This window comes from Gopherus evgoodei, chromosome 2 (genome assembly GCF_007399415.2).
Source record: "Gopherus evgoodei ecotype Sinaloan lineage chromosome 2, rGopEvg1_v1.p, whole genome shotgun sequence".
Lineage (NCBI taxonomy): Eukaryota > Metazoa > Chordata > Testudines > Testudinidae > Gopherus > Gopherus evgoodei.
Genome location: NC_044323.1, coordinates 215019205 through 215030422, shown reverse-complemented (window position 1 = coordinate 215030422; position 11218 = coordinate 215019205). Strand labels below are relative to the sequence as shown.

The window sequence follows — 11218 nt, the reverse complement described above, 5'->3', positions numbered from 1 at the left end:
ACCTTCTTGATAAAACTCCCCCATTTTACACTGCAGTTTTCTCAAGCCTTATTGTTACTTGCCAGGAACTGCTTAGATTGAACCATGGTATAGTTCCTCCCATAGCCGTTAGCTAGCAATTACTTGCTTTTTGATATGCCTTGTGTTTTGGCTTGATTGGTGCAGAATAGGACTAATTCCAGTCTCCCTAGGATATTGTCTTCTGTATTACTGAGAGACCAGTCTTCATGCCAGCACAACTGAGATCTGGAATCTTAACTTAGCTTTGTTGCAAGTCGATATCCCTTGGTATGACTTGCGCTTATGGCAAAGAGTATTAATGTCACAGAAATAAAATATATCAAGTCAATATGCTGGCAAAAAAGATGAACGTTCAAAAAAAATTGTGAACAACAAATTGGGAGGTTATTTTTGTAAATTACATTTCAGTCGTTAATTTTCCCTGTCTTTACCGTACTTTGAATAAAATGAAACTCAGCAATTTATCTCCTACCTAGAGTAAATGGTGAAATGGCCTTTCTATGGCAGTTCCATTTTTAATTTTCTTTTTATTAACAATATATTAGATAGCACAATGTTACCAATGCACCAAGTACAAGAGGATTTAAACTTTATCTATACAGAGCAACTTAAAAAGTAAAATTACACATAAATGATCATCCCAGATTTTTGAAAGATTTCATCTGCTCTCACCTGTTTGTTAGCCTAAGAGATAATGTGGGGGTGGTATTAGGGATGGAAGGAAATGTCACAACTAATCCATGTGGGAGGTAAAGGGAGAGTCTTTTTTGCCTTAATATGGTCAGTGAATAAAATGTGCTAATTAGCATTTTGGAGATGAGTTCTTGCATATAGGACTCTCAGCAGTTTAGGAAACCTTATAGCTCGAGACACACACGCAGAGACACACACTCTCTCTCTTTGTCTTGCTCTCTGTGTTCCAAAAATAGCTTGTACCCAAAGTCTTGCTAAGCTTTGCTCTGGGATGCACATTGATGTAACATGGGTGGGGAGAATGGGCCCAAATGATTGTTCTCCCACCACCCCATATTTGTGATGCCATCTGCTAGGATAAACAAATACCTTAGAATAGCATGTAATTGGAACATTGAATAATATGGCTCTGTTCACAGAGGAATGCGAAAGAAAAAAAATAACATTTCACTGGCTGCAGTAAAAGTTTTTCGCAAGAGTAGAGAGATGATACTCTGGTATGTTGACTAGGAATCATAGGCTGACTTGCCTTATTTCTTTTAAAAGTCATCTTAGTTTCATTTCACTCCTCTCCAATATTACTTACGATTTCCTGAGGCTTATAAAGGTTCCTAGCTCCTCAGGCACATTGAAAACCTATCCTGGTTTCCCCAAGCACACTCCAAACCATGTACATTAAGACATATTCCCAGGTGGTTGATTATTTCTGTGTCACCCCCAAAGCTATTATACTTTTTAACGAATTGGTTCTACATCTACATTTTATTGCACTTCATAAACTTGGAGAATGTCATAATCAGAGTTCCTGTACCCTGTAACCTGATTGGCCTCTCTGCTTTCCATTGATAAAAACAACCACTTTAACAGTTTGGGGAAGTCAAAAATCCACATAGTTTCAAAGAATTTCCACTCTCAATAGATGTACTGCCTCTGGATTTTCATATGAAATGTTTTTTTCAGGCTGATAATTCTTAAATAACACATCTTTAGGTCATTCTTCAGCCCTTCCATTCATCATTCATATGCCCTAAAATTGCCAATCAGCTTCCTATCCACTGTTTGTAAACTATGTTTTCAATTATTGCAGTTGTGGCCTCTAGGTAGCTGACCTTTGGGCCCTCAGATTCTTTGCTCATGGCAGACACGATAACCTTGAGAAGGTTATTAAGTCAAGTCCCTTATAGAGTGTCAATGCTTTTAGACATCATCCAGAAGCTTCACAAAGCTAAAGGCTGTGTTTTAAAAATTTTAAATTTAAACCCTTGTCAAATTGCAGCGACTCAGATTCTGTAGCAGTGAAAGTGATCATAAACAAAAGCAAAACTCACTTTAGTAGGTTTTTATGTTCAGACAGAGAGAAAGTCAAAAGTCCAAAAAATAACAGAGTGAAAAGTAAATTGTATTTCTAAAACTGTTAGTAATTGAAAGTGTTGTTATTATAATAGATAAGAACATTTGTTGTTTTGAATATGATTTGTAAGGTGACAATGTCCCATGGAAAATGTTTCTACTTAACATGCCAGTAGCTAATTTTTTAAAAATTTGTGACAAAAAAGTTTCATAGTAATAAATAGAGCAGAGATTCCATTTGCTTTATTGGGCGTTACGTGGTTTGAAATGTTGAAGTGGACAATAGGAGCTTTCTAACTATTGAAGTGAGAGAAATATAAAGAGTTCTGGTCCCATGGATCATTCTGCAAACCATTATTCAAGTAACTGACATACATGCTAAGGAAACTAAAACAATGTTTTTCAACAAAGAAATGTAAGGTGAGACTAAAACTAACATCATTTGGTTTCTTAGATGATTGTTTCTACATTTGAACTACAAAGGTGCAACTGCTCAGCTTCTCTTTCTTCTTTGTTCATCCTGTATAGAGAACAAACCTAAGTAGATAGTTCGCTGATATCCTTTCATTATATCCATATAATTTCTGGTTTTTTAGTTACTAAAAGTTACGGTAACTGTTGATAAAAATCTAAAAGTGGAGAGGCCCTAGTATTGTTTCTGTATTTTATGAGCTATAGGGGTTTCAGAAGTTCCTGATTTACTGCATTAGCTCATCAAGCGAATAGATAGAAGAATAATCTGGGTGGTAATTAATGTTTAAAAGTTGAGGAAGAGGTGTGGTCTGAGTAGTGGACTGGGACCAGAACTCAGTCATAGTTTTGACACTGATTTCTTTGTTAACTTGGGCAAATCACTTTAACCTCTCTGTATCAATTTCCTCATCAGTAAAACAGGGCTAAAACATATTTATCTCAAAAGGATGTTGGGAAGCTTAATTAGTATAAATGTTTGTAAGTACTTGGAAGATGAAAAGCATATATAAGTGCTAGGTATTATTATTTCTGTTGCCCCTCCTTAAAATGTTGTCATACTTACGTTAATGAAGCACATAATGGGAAAACTCCTGATTCAGCAGAAAGCTTTGTAGCTTTGCCTTTACCTTTGAGACTTAAGCCATGTCTGTACAACAGACTTTGGTCAATGTAAGTTATGTCAGCGTACACCTCCTGAAGTTTGTTTATTTCTCAAGCATGTACATAATTGACTGCTTGCATGGGTGCTGCGCACACCCACCAAGAGTGCTTGTGTTGATGCAGATTACAGTGCACCACAGTTAGGTATCCCAATGTGCCAGATGCTGCGGTCAGGTGCCATACCTTTTGGGGGATTTTTGCAATGCCTTTTGGGTAGAAATCAGTTGTGCAGGGATCTCTGGGAGCTAGGAATCAAGTTCTCAGCTTGCAACTTTCTCCATTCCATAATGCAATCCCTAGCTCATATTTTCACGCCTTTATTTAAAAATCTGCGCAGCACTTATCAGTGTCCACCTCCTCTGACAGAAGCATAGAGCTCAAAGATATGTGCACTATTTTTCTGAATGCTGGAAATGTAGGATGCACAATTGTCCTGTATTTGGAGACCCATAGGAAGTACCACAACAACGGGGAAATGACAGTTTCTTGGAGGACAGATTGCTGAGGGACACAGTGAAAAACAATTCAAGATTATTGGTGGCATTCATGGAGCAGCTGCAGAAGGTGGAACACTGCTTCTAGGCCCAAGAAACAAGCACTGATTTGTGGGATTGCATTGTAATGCAGGTTTGGCACAATGAGCAGTGGCTGCAGAACTTTTGGATATAAATGGCCATACTCCTGAGTCTGTTAGATGAACTCACCCCAGCCCACCAGCACAGGCACACCAGAATGAGTGGTGCATTGACAGTGGAAAAATGAGTGGTGATCTCACTGTGGAAACTTGCAGCAATGGATTTCTACTGGTCAGTGGGAAATCATTCTAGAGTTGGAAAATCCACAGTGGGGGCTGTTGCCATGCAAGTGTGCAGGGCCCTAAATTGTATTCTGCTATGCAGGACTGTGAGCATTGGCATTTTGCAGGACATAGTTGACGGATTTGCAGCAATGGGTTTCCTGAACTGTGGTGGGGAGATAGATGGTACACACATCCCTATTCTGGCACCAGCCCACCTTGCCACAGAGTATGTCAACAGAATGGGTGACTTTTCTATGATTATGCAAGTGTTGGTGGATCACCAGGGATTCTTCATTGGTATCGATGTGCACTGGTTAGGGAAGGTTCATGGCACGCGTATCTTTAAGAACACAGGACTGTTCAGAAAGCTGCAAGCAGGGACATTCTTTCCCAACTGGAGGATTACCATTGGTAATATTGAAATACCAATAGTGATCCTCAGGAACACAGCCTACCCCTTTCTCTGCTGGCTCTTGAAGCTGTACGCTGGCCACCTCAACAGCACCAAGGAAAAATTCAACCACCAGCTCAGCAGATGCAGAATGGTTGTTAATGTGCTTTTGGCAGATTGAAGGGACGCTGGCAGTGTTTACTCACTAGATTGGATCTCAGTGAGAAAAATATACCAATGGTTATAGCTGCCTGCTGTATCCTGCATAATCTCTATGAGGCAAAGGGAAAAAAGCTGGTACCAGGGTAGAGGGTGAGCGGCTGTCTGTTGACTTTGAACAGCCAGACACAAGGGCCTATTCCAAGAGCCCAAAGCAGAACTATGCAGCTGAGGGAGGCTTTGAAAGAGCGCTGTAATGGTGAGCCCTTGTAGTGTTCTGTGCTTCCCCGTTTTCTGGGCTTGGAGCTTTGGTGCTATTAGGAACAGTATAGTCCTTGCTGTACATCTACAAGTATGGTGTGCTTTGAATACCGTTATGTATGCTGCAATATGTGTTGTGAACTAATATAGTTTTATTCTCCAAAAATAGAAATCTGCCATTGTTGAGTGGCAAAAACACTGCAGAAAAAGAATGTGCAAAAAATAACAACAACAACAAAAACACCAGGGACTGCAATACAAACTTTTAACATAAATTAGTGGACTAGAACTTTAAAATTGGAAAGGCAGCAAACATTTCTGTCCATTTCAGTGCACAGATGTAGTTTGTTGTGGAACATATACACAATGGCTTGCTCAGATGAAAGCGAAGCTGTGGTTTTCCTTGCTGTCCTCCAGCATGGAGTGGTAGGGGTAGGCTGTGTGGAGCTACTACCATGGAATTCTCCCAGGACTGCAGAGGATGGAGAATCTGAGAAGAACCATAATCTCCTGGTTCATCTCCCTCTTCTTATCCTGTTGGGACTCCTGGGCCTTTCTCCTCTTTCCTTCTCTGTGCCATCTGCCCTGTTGGCCCTCCAGGCCCTTTGTTCGCGGTCTGATGCAGCGTGGGCTTGCAGGATCTTGCTGAACATGTTGTTGTCCTCAGGGTCTGACATTCTGCAGGTGTTGAGGGGTACCCCTCAAGGCCACAATGAGAGCAGCTGCTGATAAAAAGAGACAGATGTATTAGTGGATTTATAGTCACAATACAAAGGGAAAGTTAAGTTTCAAAACTCCCTTCCCTTACTTCCATAATATCTTTTATTAAGACATGCTTATTCACATTACAGCTTTGGAGTGCCTCTGCATAGCACTGCACTCCACTCTCTGCTACGGTGCGTATGGCCTGCCAGGGCTAAGGCAGTGGGGGAAGGAATTTTGGTTTCATGAAATAATACAATTTTGTTCTTTATTCCAGGGGTATGAGCATAGCGCAGTGGCACTCAGTGTTGGCACTATTTGCCACAGGCAGTGGTGGCTTTAGCTGATATCTCACTTCAAAGGGTAACAAAGGCACAGAGAGCACCCCCAAACTGCCCAGATCCATATGCCACTAACCTGTTTATTGGTGCCAGCCAAACTCATTGCAGTGTGGCGAGAGAAAGTATCCTACCGCGGTGGAAGAAATAAGGCTGCCATCCGCAGAAGTCTTTGGGAGAGGATTGCAGAGTAGCTCCATTCAGCTGTCATTGAGATTCCCCCCCACCCGCCATAGGATACAAGGAACATTCCTATGTACATAAACAAACTGTTTTTCATGCCTCCTTTCTCCCCCCCTTAACCAAACATGGGAACGAAGAACAGAATGGTCACAGTCGTAGAGAATGGGGCATTGTGGGACAGCTGCTGGAAAACCGTTGGAGTCTTCAGTGTCTACACCAGGAGTCAGCAACCTTTCAGAAGTGGTGTGCCAAGTCTTCATTTATTCACTCTAATTTAAGGTTTCGCGTGCCGGTAATACATTTTAACGTTTTTAGAAGGTCTCTTTCTATAAGTCTATAATATATAACTAAACTATTTTTGTATGTAAAGTAAATAAGGTTTTTAAAAATTTTAAGAAACTTAATTTAAAATTAAATTAAAATGAAGAGCCCCCCAGACCAGTGGCCAGGACCCAGGCAGTGTGAGTGCCACTGAAAATCAGCTCATCTGCCGCCTTTGGCATGCGTGCCGGAGGTTGCCTACCCCTGGTCTACACTCACACTGTGTTGACCTCCGTAAGCTGACCATGGCTCTCCACCATTTGGGAAGAAGATTTTACTAATTGGGGCACTTACATCTGCAGGAGTCAAATTTGAGTGTAGACACATGTACAAATAGGTCAACTCAAGGTAACTTATGTCATCCTAACTTTGTAGTGTAGAGCAGGCCTCAGATCAGATCTACACTGGAAATTTTGTTACTATAATAATGTTGGGTAAGGGAGGTGATTTTTTTTTTTTTTTTACATTTCTCAACTGGTTAAAGCTGTAGCATAGGTACAGGTAAACTAGCAAAAAGTGTCCTTTTGCTCTTGGAGCATAGTTAATAGAGGGAACTGCCAGAGCTATCCTTTGGGTAGGGCAAATCAGAGCGACTGCCCTGGGCCCTGCGCTTTGGGGGCCCCCACGCAAAATCGGGACTGTCCCAACATTTAGCCCTTTGTCCTGTGTCCTGACCGATGTATGATCGAGACGCCATTTGCCCCGATATTCAGGTGAGGCGGGAGGTGGGCGAGCAGGCAAGCGGAGTGAGGAGGCAAACGGGGAGGCGAGTGACAGGCGGGAGAGGGGTGAGGAGGCAGGCGGGCGAATGGCAAGGAGGAGAGTGGACGGGGTAGGGTGGTGCTGTACAGACAGCGAGGAGACTAGTGAGGAGGCGAGTGACAGGCAGGAGGGGGCTGAGGAGGCAGGCAGGCGAACAGCAAGGAGGAGAGCAGTGGGCGAGTGAGGGGGCTGAGGAAGCAAGCAGTGGGTAGGCATGCTGAGCAGACAGCAAGAAGACTAGCAGGGAGGCTGATTTGTCCTCTCCCCCCCCTCCCCCAATGGCCCTGGGAACTGCTATAAGCTGTACTGGCCAAAGTATCTTTCGCCAGTATAAACTGTGTGTGTACTAGGAGGGTTTGCCGGTATAGTTATACTGGCAACGATTTTCTAGTGTAGAATAAGCCTAAGGTCTTGTTTACAGGGAAAATTTACTGGCATAATGATACCAGTATAATTATACTCCTATTGGTTTAACTCCCTCGATGGACACTCTTCTGAAATAAGTTATCGTGGCAAAAGGATTTTTTTGCTGATATGACTGCATCTACATTAAGCATTTTGCCAGCATAGCTATGTCAGTTAAGCACAAACGCGAATCCTGCAAACAGATCAGCATGAGCATATCTTTGTATCCATATGGAATCCCACTGACCTTCAGCAGTGCAGTTCTAATTGCATGCTTGGGATCTAAGTGATGCATTCCTGCCGTTGATGTTTCAGATTCTTATATACAATGTATTTGTGGTGTATTTTTTGTACATTAATAGTAGTATTGCATTTTTTTTAGTGTAAGTTCTGTTCAGTAAGACATTGTTACAATTGTAGGATAATGTAGGATAATTGTAGGATAATGTCCAGAATCTGCTGGAATCCATAAAAATCCAGATTAAAATGTATTGGTAAGGCCAGAAGAGGGCCACTTTCAGAAGAATGTTATAAAGGAGAGTTAGTGTTGGTTGTTTTTTTTTTCCAAAGACAGCTGTTTGCACAGGGTCAGAGGAAACTGTTATTGGTTTTGAAATAAACAAATAAAAGTATTACTGGTGTATAACATTTTAAAGAGCCTTAAATTTTGCTTTTGTGTCTAAGTCCTGTGGGCTGTTACAAAATTTGTGATAGAAAGTAGTGGCAAAAGATTATCCTCCTGTGAATACTTGTGAACTGTTAGTTTTATTGGGCTGCAACTGTTGCTGATTGTGGATGGAGAGAGCGGTGGCTTTATTGAATGGCTGCCTCAAAGTGCCTCGTAGTTTAAAAGAAACAAAAACAAACAAAAAAAGTGATTTAAAAAAATAGAACCTTTTTATTCCATGTGTTGGTTTCCTGCATATCTCAATCTACCATATAGATCCTACTTTGCTGCCACATGCATTATCAACTGAATTCTGATTACAAAATCTCTGTTACAGACACCAGCTGGCCTAGTCTTGAGTGAGTCTAAGTATTACAACTCTTATTGACTTGTCAGCAACTCCCACTGACTCAGGAAACTCCCAGAGTGGCAACACCCTTCAATATCAGGACCAGTGTAAGGAGGCAGAAAGGCAGGGATCTGGAAGAAGATGTTAATAGTAGGCATAACAGACTTCTGATTATTAAACAGTGCTCAGGATTTATTAGTTTTAGTAATCAGAGTCCCATATGATGCTTACCTCCCCACCGCCCTGCCCCGGCAGGATCAAGCCTAGCGTAAGGAGGCAGACAGAGCATATTTGTTTTTCAGATCCCAGACTGAGTTTGTAGTGCTGGAAGTTAGGGAAATCATATTTGTACTTGTAAAATATGCAAATCTAAAATGAAGTAATTGAGAGAGAATAAATATAGAATCCCATGATGTCATTTTTAGAGTCATTCTTCTGACAAGAGCTACGCTTTAATATTGAGTGTTCCAAGGTCTGGAGATCTGAGGGATTAGGGACCTTGAGAGGAAGATGCTGTGATTTTAAAATGTTGCAAGATGTGGTACTTCCTGCATGAGGTCACATGACCTTGTGAGCCATCTAACTTCACTGGATGACAGGAAAAGACCAGGTTTGCAGCTGAGACATTGAGAGATGATTATACAATGAATTCAAGGCTCTAGAGTGCAAAGGGCAAAAGACAGTACAGCAAATGGTAGCAAAGATTCTTTAGGCATAATAGCAAAGGTAGGCCTTGTTCAAGGGACACCGTCATACTTGTGTGAAAATATTATATGCAATATGTTATATACTTTGCTTGGCAAAGATAAAAGTGTGATACCATGCCAGTTATTACAGTCCCTGAGAGTTCCTTTCTTTGGTGTCTTCACAATAACTAGGGGCCAGGATAGATGCTGCTAATTTAGGATTTACCTTGAACAATTCTGCATTCAAGTTATCCTTGCCAGGAGTTTTCCCATTTTTTAAGGATCGGATGGCTTGAATGATCTCTTCCTTAGTTGGGGTGTCTGTGTTGATATCAAGATCTTCTGCCTCCTGGATGTTTGCTTCCTTTTTAGGTGGCTTCATGTTCAGCAATTTTTTGAAATGCTCTGTCTTTTTTTGGTTGTTAATAGGTGTCCTTGTTTGTTCCTGATGAGTATGTGTTGGTGTCTGCCATTTACCACTGATAAGCCGTGTCATTTTGTAGACAGTTCCTTGTTCACCACAAGCAACTGCATCCTCTACTTGTGTTGCCAGATTATCAATATAATGCTATTTGTCTGGTCTCACAAGGCGTTTGACCTCCCAGTGTGCCTTTCTATACTGCTCCTGGTATCTGTCCTTTAGCTTCTGGGATTTTATGTCTAAAACTTTTTACTTCAGGGCTCGTCTGGTTTCTGTGGTGTTCCATGTGCTGCATGTAATCCACTCCTTCCTTTTCTTCTACCTGAGCCTAGACAGGCTTCACTGCTCTTGTTTATAAATTGCTGTTACTTTGTCCCACTTCTTGTTGATCTCCTCATCTGCCTTCCCCTCCTCTTCATCAAGGTCTGCAAGTGCTTGAAACCTATTCTTTAGCTGCAGAACGAAAGCTTTCTGTATTTCAGGAGACTTTAGCTTGTCAATATATAACATCTATGTCCCTTGTTCGGTGGACCCACACTTCTCAGGTTTAGCTTGATGGAGGCTGTCACAAGGTGGTGGTCGCTGCCAACATCTGCACCCCTTCTCACTTTCACATCTGTCAGTGAGCGTCACCCTTTGCTTTGATCATGATATGGTCAGTCTGGTTCTTATCTCTGCCGTTTGGCACTTTTATCTGTGCCAAGCAAAGTATTGTGTAAGATCATAGTCCAGTGTATATCAGAGGCAGTTGATAGCATTCTCAGAAAAAAGCAAGCTGGTTTTTGGAAGGGGTGTGGATGCACAGACCAGATCTTCATTCTACGAAACATGATAGAACAGTGCTTGAATGGCACCGCAACTCCACATAAATTTCATAGATTTTGAGAAGGCTTTTGATAGCATTCACAGGACCAGCCTATGGCTCATTCTGTGGGCATATGAAATTCCTTTCCGTATAATCAATGTCATCAAAAGCTTCTGTTTCAACTTTACATGCAGTGTTGATCACAGTGAGCTCAGTTTTGAAGTCAAAACAGGAGTACATCAGGGGTGTGTCAGGTCTGCAATCCTCTTCAGCATTGCCATCCACTGGGTAATGCAGTGTACAACAGAAGACATGCCAACAGGCATTAAATGAACACTCTTCTCATCCGCTGAAGACCTGGACTTCGTGGATGGTGTCACTCTCATGTCACATACCTAACACCATATACAAGAAAAAACAACTCGACTCAATGCATTCAGCCAGCAAATTGGACTGAAAATCAACCACAGTAAGACAGATATCGTGACATGTAATATTGCTTCACCATCACCAGTATGGATAGAGGATTATGTTTTCACCAATGTAGAAACATTCACATACTTGGGCAGTACCATCAGCCAGGATGGTGGAACAAGCCAGGACTCCAGAACAAAATCAGTAAAGTCAAGAACGCTTTCAGGAGCTTAAATACAGTCTGTAAATCATCAAAATACAACACCAAAACCAAACTCAAAATTTATCAGAGCTGCCTACTTTCAACACTACTTTATAGTGCAGAATGCTGGGGAATGAGAAAGGCTTACATGTATG

General features: G+C 41.5%; 1 protein-coding gene across 9 annotated transcripts in view; it reads left to right on the top strand.

Moving 5' to 3' along the window:
- The window catches only part of ZNF521 (zinc finger protein 521), a 277389-nt gene that overhangs the window by 116184 nt on the left and 149987 nt on the right, over positions 1–11218 (top strand). The window lies entirely within an intron of this gene.